An 8688-nucleotide genomic window follows, 5' to 3' on the forward strand; every position below is an offset into this window, starting at 1 on the left:
GGGGTGTTGGAGGCAAAATGTCCCGTGGAGAGGGAGAGGGGTCGTGACACAAGCACGCCAAGGCTGAGAACCACGACCCTAAAGTTGGGGGGTGCTGAGGGATGTGACCCACCCCCCTCATCCCCGGGGTTCGCACGGCCCTTCGTGCTCCTCTCACAGCTCCGGCGGGGGAGCACGGGCGACCTCACCCGGTCCAGGCCCCGCGGCCGGGCGCCCTGTCGCCGGGGTCGCGGTCACGGTCACCGGGCGCGGCCGCCTCTTTTCCTCGGGCACAGGGAGAGGGAAGGGGGCGCGGCCGACCCCCGAGCCGCCGGGGCGGGGCCGGCTCCGGGGGCGGGGCCGGCTCCGGGGGCGGGGCCGGCTCCGGGGCGGGGCCGGCTCCGGGGGCGGGGCCGGCTCCGGGGCGGGGCCGGCTCCGGGGGCGGGGCCGGCTCCGGGGGCGGGGCCGGCTCCGGGGGCGGGGCCGGCTTCGGGGGCGGGGCCGGCTTCGGGGGCGGGGCCGGCTTCGGGGGCGGGGCCGGCTTCGGGGGCGGGGTCCGCTGGCAGTGCCCTGCCCCCGAGGAGCCCCAGCGGCTCCACCCGAACGTCCGCCTGCCGCCCGGCTCCTCCCGCCGCCTCCTCGGCTCGCTCCTCCGAGGTACCCGCGCGGCGACGCCCCGGGCAGCCAGGGAGCCGCTGCGGCCGCGGAAATCTGTACACACCGCAGCGCATCCCCGGTAGCTGGGTCTCTGTGGCGCAATCGGTTAGCGCGTTCGGCTGTTAACCGAAAGGTTGGTGGTTCGAGCCCACCCAGGGACGGCAGCGTTTTGCTTTGCCTCTACGGGAAAATTCATTTTAAAACGACAACCGGGAGATTTTTTAATGGAGCAAGAGTACAATACTGGGTCGCTTCTAGGACAGAGGAAGACGACGTCCAGTTAATGGTGTTAGCGACGCTGCTGCGGCGTGGTTCGCTCATTTTAGTTCAAACGAGTATGTGGGGGAAATGTGCACACATGGTCCAGGAGACCTGCCCGACCTTGTTCATCAACGGCAGACACTGCAATGGCAAAAACAAACCCCAAACACGCAACTGCTCTTTGGCAGGTGAATGAATAAATAACCACTGGTTTCTCTAGGAAAACCTGGTATCACCCAAAAGCCAATGTGGTTATGCAATTTTGCCTTATGTGCAGCCAGAAAGATTGGTGGAGCCCGCAGATGCAAACAGGTAAGAGGAGACATCTCAGACTGTGGAGGCACACTTCATCCCAAGCCACTGTGGGCTGAATTAAGCTGTATTCTAGCTTTTGGACCCAGCACTTGAATCTAGGCAAAGGCCTTAACTGTTCACTTTGTTTAGACTCCCAGCAGAATTTTTCCTGAAATTAGAAAGTGTAGAGGTTCCTGTTAAAAAATCTTAAACGACGTATTTTCAACTCGTCGCATAGAAGATGCAAATAGTTTTCAAGCAGACGATTCACACGATTTCCTCTCTTTTTCCTGATTTTATTGAGAAATAATTGACATTATATCACTGTATACATACAATTTTCTATAAAGATAGGGAACCAGATGATAATATGATAACATGAGGTTGCAATTCATTCCTGCCAGATTGAGGTCACCTGGTGCTCAGTAGGTAGGTGCTTTTTCTCTGGGATGCACCTACCATGGATAGACTTTAGAGACCCAGAAGAAAGAATCGTTAAACTATCTCACTAGGGTGTCTCTTAGGGAATGCTTTGGCAAATGCTGGCTGACAACTATTTATCAAGTTACTGTTGATGAGAAAATATCCTCTACTGCCTTGTTAGGAGCCCTCAGGAAGAAGACACAGCAATGCACTTTCGGTGGAATTCCAGGCAGAATAACAGTAGACCGTCCCCCACCCCACCCCCCAACCCAAATGTTCTTAGCTAGGAGCCTTTCTGAAGCTCCTGGAAATTCCAGACTTTCCACCTACACTTCAGGATAGCTTACAGTGGAAACAAGAGAATGGGGGGTGGAGGTGGAAGTATGTCATAAGATCATTTACAGACTGTTCAAATTGAGTCTCACATTGCAAGATGAAGAAGCTGTAATATTTGCTGTAAAGTGAAGTGACGGGTCCTTCCACTTTGAAGCTGAGTATATTTACACTAGGCTCTAAGCTCCTCGAGGGAAGAGACCATATTAATGATCATTTTAGGATCCAGAGGATTTCCTTCACCCTGTTTCTGCATGAAACCTTTTAGAGGTTATAAGCACTTACCAGGAGTTCCTTGAATGGTCCAGTCTGCCTTACACCCTCTTCCTGGCCAGCTGTCTGACCATCTGCCCAGCATGCCCTCCCCCATCTCTGCTTACCTGGGTCACATCTGCTGAGAAGCTACCCTTGGTGAAGCCTCCCCTGACACTGCCTCCATCTGATATAGATGCCCATCCTGCACGATTCATCACAGCACCCTGCAACCAGGGAGTTACTTGTCCCCTGCATGGGACCCTGATCTCTTTAGAGTAGGAACCACACCTTCATTCACGCTGCTTGCTCACCTAGCACATGCCTGTCCCGTGGCACACACTCAGGACCAGAGCCATCCCTGCCTTCCTGGGTACGTGGTTCACAGAGGCCGACAGCCACATAAAAACGCATATGACCAAGGGTCAGCATGAGGAACACAGAAAAATGTCCCCTGGCCCTGAAGAAGGAAGTCAACTTAGATGGGCTGCACTGGCTTCAGGAGGACTTGAAATGACCCTGAAAGATCTGGACAGGGCACAAGGCAAGGGAGGGACATTTTAGGCTGGGGAGATTTCAGGATAACATGAGTGGGTAGCAGGGATTGTGGATGGGGCATGTGTACTTAGGGTGCAGTGAAAATGTTCTTAGCTTGCGAAAGGGCCCTGAAGACTGAGGGAAGAGGCTGGGCTTGACTCTGTAAAGTAGTCACTATTAAAGGTTTCTGTTTTAGGACAGAAGGAAATCTATTTTTGGTGGTCAGGCTGACAACAGCATCAATAAGAAATAAGAGATCAGAGGACAGTTGAGACGCAATTTTATTTCAAAGGAGAAGTAGTGAGGCTCTGGGCTAAGGTGAGTAAAGGAAAAAAGGCATGGATGAATTCAAGGGAAGACTGGTTGAGACTTCGAGACTGAAACGGGAGGGAAGTGTGAGGGTGAAGCCCACATTTAAAGCTTGTTGTGTTTGTCTAAGTCATGTCTGACTCTTGGTGACCCCATGGACTGCAGGACATCAGGCTTTCCTGTCCTTCACTATCTCTTGGAGTTTGCTCAGACTCATGTCCACTGAGTTGGTGATGCCATCCAACCATCTCATCCTCTGTCGTCCCCTTCTTCTCCTGCCTTCAATCTTTCCCAGCATCAGGGTTTTTTCCAGTGAGTCGGCTCTTTGCATCAGGTGGCCAAAGTATTGGAGCTTCAGCTTCAGCATCAGTCCTTCCAAGGAATATTCAGGGTTGATTTCCTTTAGGATTAAAGCCTGGGGAACCCAGAAAAATGGTGATACCTTTGCCTGATGTAGGACTTTGGAGGAATCTTAAAGAAATCTTGAAATTCAAAAAATTATAAATTGTCCATATTCTTGGCTTATCTAACCTGTGATCAGTTCTCCACCATGGAGTTCATCGAGAACCTAGCCTCAGAAACAATCTTCATTTTTTTTTTTTTTAAATTTAACTTCATTTTAAGTTAAACTTCATTTATTTAAGATGGGCTTCCCTGGTGGCTCAGCTGGTAAAGAATCCACCTGGAATGCAGGAGACCTGGGTTCAATCCCTGTGTTGGGAAGATACCCTGGAGAAGGAAAAGGCTACCCGCTCCAGTATTCTGGCCTGGAGAATTCCATGGTCTGTATAGTCCATGGGGTCGCAAAGAGTCAGACGCGACTTGCACTTTCACTTTCATTTATTTAAGAGAGTTTCCAGCAGACCACTTGGGATTTCACAGAGCCCTGTGAAAATCTGAATGGGAAGCTAAAGCTCTTCTCCCCAGAATGTACACATTCACTGAGAACTTTTTACTTACAGCGTCCAAGGGAGTCACAGAGCCTCTGGAGCAGGTTCTTGGCCCCTGTTTTGTATTTTATTCAATTTGTATTCTAATTACTGATAAAAGTCATAAAGCATGTGTTTAGGTATGGAGAAGTTACTAAACTGAAGATTTTAAGGTAACACAAAGAACTAGAAGAGTCTAAGAGTATTGATAAGTCACAAAGAGAAGTCAGTTCCTTTTTTTTTTCCTTGCTGAGAAATTAAGTATATTTGTAAAATTAGTAATAAAGGACTTGAGACAAAAAGAGCTGCCTTAAGGTTTTAACACTTAATGTGTTATTGTTGGGGCTTCCCAGATGGCTCAGGGGTAAAGAATCTGCCTGCCAATGCAGGAGATGTGGGTTCAATCCCAGGGTCAGGAAGATCCCCTGGAGGAGGGCATGGTGACCACTCCAGTATTAAGATCCCCTGGAGGAGGGCATGGTGACCACTCCAGTATTCTTGCTGGGGAAATTCCATGGACAGAGGAGCCTGGTGGACTACCTACAGTCCATAGGGTCACAAAGAGTCGGACACGACTGAGCATGCATGCTTTATTGTCAACAGTCTGGAACCACTGGACGTACTGGCTGTGAAGGGCTTTAAAATATTGACACTTTCAGGGTCACTTCTGTAGGGATTTACACCATCACCAGATACCAATTTACATTTCTTTCCTTGGGAGTTACTCTAATGACTCCCAGCAAACTGTCATATTTGCTGTCATGAGTCACCCCCTCATAGCAACTGAGCCTTTTTTTTTTTTTGCAGTAAAAACAAACCAAAAACTATTGTCTGTCAAAGATGACTCAAACTAGTTATTCCGAAACAAGTAAATCAAATACACACTTTAAAACAAAGAGCTCCTCAACTGTCTTAGTAATAAGCTGAAAAAGTAGAACATAGATTATTATATGCACATGTTGAATGTAATGATAGTTTGTATTTAATTATCTAAAATATTCACTTGTACTAGCATATATAGGCTGACCTGATAATTGGAATTCAATATAATACTACTACAGAGGTGACAATCTGCAATGGATAAGAACTCAGTATAGAATTAAAGTTTTAAAGATAGAATTTTTCTATTAATGACCATCCACAGAGATGCTTTATGGTAACGACAAGGTCTGTATCCGTGGGACTCCAGTTTACAACTCAAACATTTTGCCATCCTTCTGAATAGGCCTGGCTTACGTCGTCTTGGGCCTTGGGGGAGCTTTAAATATCAGGTGAGCTGTAGACACATTTGAACCTCTCAGCATATTTAGATTGTCTCTGCCTCCAAACCCAGCGGGAAGGTTATAATAAAGAGAAAACTGGCAAGAAGGGTGCTTGACCCAGCTATTAACTGCCTGCAGTAACTAAAGAGAAAATGCAGCTTCATTTTGAGATTTGAACTATTTCATAGGAGCCTCTTTTCTCCCAATGACCTCTTGCTTCTTGGTTATATTTAATCTCCTGATTAAACTTCTCCAGTACCGGATTCCTTGTCACTTTGGCACTTGGCTGTTGTGAAGAAGTTATTTATATAATAATAAGTGCCTTTTGTGGGTCTGCTTTACTCAGAAACATCCTGGTGTGCCTGTCAGCCACCTGTGTCTCTTCTGTGCTTCTTGAGGGAACATGGATGGGAGAAAGGGGGGTGAGGATCTCCTGGAGGCAAAAAGCAAAAGAGGGCCAGAAAGACAGTCTGCCATTTAGATGCCTTTACCACATACAGAGACTACCCACATACCATCCTGGCCTCCCCTTTTCTATGTCTCCTCACTTTTCCTTAGCTCCTCACCCAACCTTGGCCTTGCACCTCCCTTGTCATCCTTCAGACCTTGTCATCACAGGTAAGTGCACTGTGTCTGAAAGCTCAGGTTCAAGCACACCACTTTCTAACCAGCTTACTTCCTCCATGAGTCCCACTCTGGCATTCTCTGAACCCACCTCCAGTCCATGGAGGTCGGCCACCACTTTTTGAATGACCATCCCTTATCCCAAGTCCCTCCTAACCCTCCCTCCTTATCCTTTACTATAATCATTTTCTTGCCTAAAACCTGAACTCCTTTCACTTCTGTGTCCAGTTTGTCTGACAAAGCCTCTGACTTCAGCTAACTCTTTAACTTCCCATCTACTCTCTCAGTCCTGCACCCGAGCTGCACACACGGTTGGAGAAAAATAAACAACCATTTTATCTGGTCTCAGTAGAGTTTACAACCTTAGACTTCTGGAGGGTTCTGAGCACTGCTTAGCGAGCCTAATGCATGGTCCTGTTCAATTAGCACTGGAGACTCAAATCTCTCTTCTTCCATCTTCAACTCTTTCTCCCCTCAGGCCCGCAGCTTTTACTGTCTCCTTGAGAAAAGAATCACAAGACCTTCCTTATCCCCTAATCTTCAAATCTTCTGAAGACAGTACCTATATACTTTGTTTTCCCTAGTACGAAAATGGAGAAACTCTTTTAGCTCTTAGGGTCACACCCTCTTCCAATCTTGGATCTCATCCCAGAGAAATCTGCTCCTGCAATTGTCCCTTCTCTCATTGACAACATCCATTTGTCTTTCTGGAACACTTGGGCTCTCACTTAAACATATGATAACATCTCCCATCTTAAAAACATGAACAAAAACCTTGACCTTGCATTCCCCCACCAGGTGTCAAGCAAATGGTTCAAAAGAATGGGATATTTATCTGCCCTTTCTCACCATCCCTTCTCGCTTGAACCCAGTCACTCTTGTCCTCACAGCTGCACTGAACTGTCCTGGCTAGGTTACCAAGGGCGTCCCCAGTACCGAAGCCAATGTCAGGTCTAGATCCTCGTGTTTCTCTACTGCTCAGCAGCACCTGGCAAGTTGGCAGCTGATCTGATAGCTCTTCCCTTGATTTTCAGGACACCACTCATCTGGTTTTCCTCTTAACTGCCCCTCTTCTTTCTCCAGAGCTGTTTTAACTCCCTAAATGACCCCATCCTCCAGGTGGTGCTGGTGGTAAAGAACCTGACTGCCAATGCAGCAGACATAAGAGATGTGGGTTCAATCCCTGGGTTGGTAGGAAGATTCCCTGGAGAAGGGCATGGCAACCCACTCCAGTATTCTTGCCTGGAGAATCCCATGGACAGAGGAGCCTGGTGGGCTGCAGTCCATAGGGTTGCAGAGTCGGACATGACTGAAGCGACTTACCAGACCTGCACTACATCATGGCGTCAAATTGAGAGTCAATTCCTAGATAGATTGATAAGAAGTTCAGGGTCCCCAAGGAAGAGAAAGGGGTCCAAGGCACTTGAAGTGGAGATTGGGGGTCTGAAATTCTCAAGGAGGAGAAAAGGACAAACTTTTTCCTCTGCATTCATTAGTCTTAGTCAATTACACAACTCAGTTTAAACTCTGTACTAGGGATTATACAACAACAATGTATCTGGCTGGAGGACAGTTTCTCCTTCCTGAAAACCTGACTAATCCTGATATTTTACAATGTATATTATGGGAGTGGGTCTGGAGGATCTTTCTATTGTGAAATTCTAATCTTGTTATCCTAAAATGTAAATTGCTGGAGTAGGTCTGGTAAAATTTTCACAAACTTGAGACATTCTTTTGATTCATTGTAATAACTAATTAAAAGGTATATAATTCCATTGCTAAAACTAGCAAGGGGGTACTCTTTCTGCCCCCTTCTGATGTCTGTGTCAGAAGCTTTCTCTATCCCTTTTATACTGTAATGAAACTCTATTGCACAAAAGCTCTGAGCTATCAAGCCTCGTCTCTGGCCCCAGATTGAATTCTTCTCTTCCGGAGGCCAAGAATCCCAGCGTCTTTTCGTGGGTCAGCAACAACCTTTCAAAATAGGCTCCGTGCACTCATCATTCCTAGATGGGTATCTCCAGTGGTCCCCTCTCGAGCCCCAGTGCTATAGATCCACTTTCCTATTCTCCCCACTTGGAAGTCTAATAGGGATCTTACACTTAATGCATCCAATTTTATTTTTTTTTAGCATCCAAAATCTTTTAAAAGCAAAGTAGAGTCAGGGGTTGGTTAGTTCTTGTAGCCACCGTTGGCCTCTGGTGCGCTTGAACTTCCAGCCCTCGGAGCATACCTAGGGTTTGGTGTGGCTATGAGGGGTTCCTGAGGCCTTGCCAAAATGCCTGTACACCTCTCTCCGCCCTTGAGAGGACCAGAGAGGACAGTGCCATGGCCCTTGGGGGAGTCCAGGGCCATCTGGTTGAAGGTGAGGATCTTGCTCCCTGGCCTTGAGGATACAACTCCGGGTGCAGCTGCTCACTCGCAGAGCACACACCTTCAGTTTGGGCACTTCCTGGACATGCACATCAGTGATTATAGTTCCCACAATCACAGATGTTCTGCCTTCCCCGCTAGGAAGCCCTATCTTCTTATCACCCAGGAAAGGGAACGCATCCAAAATTGAACAAATTCTTTCTTTTAAAGGTTTTCCTTCCTGGGTCTGTCCCATCTCAGCAGACAGAACCACCCATGTATTCAGGCAACGAAATCTGAGCTCCCTCTTTGCATTCTCTTTCTACCCCCCAGTCAACCATCAACTCGATCTGTTGCCTCCACCTCTGAAATGCAACTGAGGTCCAGCTGTTTATCACCTCCACAGCTGTCTGAACTGAGACTGTTGCAAACTAGCACTTATATTCTGACAACTGTAGTCAGTGATCTTTTAAAA

The 8688-nt window shown here is 47.7% G+C and overlaps 1 non-coding gene across 1 annotated transcript; it reads left to right on the forward strand.

Moving 5' to 3' along the window:
* Positions 1-724: 724 nt before the first annotated feature.
* On the forward strand, positions 725-798 carry TRNAN-GUU (transfer RNA asparagine (anticodon GUU)). Its single transcript has one exon. It is a non-coding gene; the product is annotated as a tRNA-Asn (tRNA).
* The last annotated feature ends 7890 nt before the right edge of the window (positions 799-8688 follow it).

This window comes from Giraffa tippelskirchi, chromosome 12, assembly GCF_054371585.1.
Source record: "Giraffa tippelskirchi isolate mGirTip1 chromosome 12, T2T-mGirTip1v1.2.pri, whole genome shotgun sequence".
Lineage (NCBI taxonomy): Eukaryota > Metazoa > Chordata > Mammalia > Artiodactyla > Giraffidae > Giraffa > Giraffa tippelskirchi.